Source organism: Penaeus monodon, chromosome 1, assembly GCF_015228065.2.
Source record: "Penaeus monodon isolate SGIC_2016 chromosome 1, NSTDA_Pmon_1, whole genome shotgun sequence".
In the NCBI taxonomy this organism is placed as follows: domain Eukaryota; kingdom Metazoa; phylum Arthropoda; class Malacostraca; order Decapoda; family Penaeidae; genus Penaeus; species Penaeus monodon.
The window spans coordinates 15,930,930-15,932,755 of NC_051386.1; positions in this window are offsets into that span (position 1 = coordinate 15,930,930).

Genomic DNA, 1,826 nt, shown 5'->3' on the forward strand with positions numbered 1-1,826 from the left:
TCATTGTTAGGGGGAATTTTGCCAAGTTGCGTAATCGTAATCCCAGTCATCAGGTATAAGTGATGGTGCTGAGGTACGTGGGGTGTGTGAAGGCTTAAGGAGGAGGGGAGAGAAGGAAAAGAAAAGATAATTGGTGTAGGGGAAGGGCTGTAGAGAGAGAGAGTGGGGGGGAGGCAGGGAGAGGGAGAAGAGGAGAGAGCGGGAGGGAGGGAGGGAGAGTGAGAGGGAGAGAAAGAGAAAGACAGAGGGGGAAAGAGAATGAGAAAAAGAGAGGGGAGAGAGAGAGGGATAGAAGGGAAGAAAGAGAACGACAGACAATCAGTCTGTCTGCCTCTGTCCACGTGAGGCAAACGGACAGAGAACCAAGTAAAAAATCTGTCTTCATTTCTTCTCATATCCTAACCTTCTCTTCGCTTTATTTTTCACATTAAACATCAGTCAAGAGGAAACAAGCACGAAAGCGAACACGAAGAACAACAATTCAGCAGCAAAATCGGACGTTGCCGGGTGTCAGTCGACGTCGCTGGAGTTGTGACGTAATGACCCGATTTCTTTGTCGAAAGGAAAGAAAACGTAAATGGAAAATCCTCCTCTTCCTCCTCCTCCTCCTTGTTTTTCAATCTTCCTCTCTTCCTTCCTTCTTTCCACTCTTCCCATTCTTCTTTATTGCGATCGTTTATTCTATTGTTTTCTATTTCGATTCACCACAATGGCAATGTCTCGGATCTTGATAACGTGTCAGGCAGTGTCATAACGAAATTTTTCCGGCGTTCGTTGCAGATTTTTTTTTTTTTCGTTCTTTCTTTTCCATCTTGACACTGTAGAGCCATGTCGACATCACATCCTGTTACCGTAAAGCCATACCAGAATCATAGCCTTCCGGGAACACCTTTTCCATCGCGAAATTGTATTTGGTACCATGCCATATTGGTACGAAAATGCTCCTGGTGTTATTTTACTTGATATCACATCATCGCTGGTATCACGTCAAGTCTCGACGGACCTCTATTGGTATCAGACGTTGTATTATACATACCACACGCCGATACCACATTTCATCACTTCAAAATCTTGCCAAATTAAATTTATCGTAGTAAATCTTCTTAAATTAGTCTTTCACACATATGATGTTCCTGATAATTATTTGCGTGTATCCTGTTATAACACTATTTCACTACAAAAACCTACTGATACCACACCTTAAAACTCGCAAACCTCTGTCGATGCCAGGCCCTTAAATTTTCAAATCTTAGAGCTACCATACCTTAGAAATTCAACCCTTCTCTCTACCATACCTTAGAAATTCGACCCTTCTCTCTACCATACCTTAGAAATTCAACCCTTCTCTCTACCATACCTTAGAAATTCGACCCTTCTCTCTACCATACCTTAGAAATTCGACCCTTCTCTCTACCATACCTTAGAAATTCGACCCTTCTCTCTACCATACCTTAGAAATTCGACCTTTCTCTCTACCATACCTTAGAAATTCGACCCTTCTCTCTACCATACTTTAGAAATACCTTATAAATATGTCACCTCCCCCCTCCCTTCCACCCCCCCTCTGCCTTCCTTCTACCCCACCCCCCTCTGCTTTCCTCCTACCCCACCCCCCCTCTGCCTCCCTCCTTCCGTCCAAAATCTCAACCGATACGAAGCTCTTCCGATACCCGCCCCCCTCCCTCTCACCCCATCGCCTCCTCCCCCCCTCCCATCCACAAGAAGACCCTACCGATTACAGAACTTCCGGTTACGTCACAGCAATCCTTTGCGCAGGGACTCTGCTCTCCCTCCTTTTGTGACCTCTGCTATTTTTCGAAACCTTT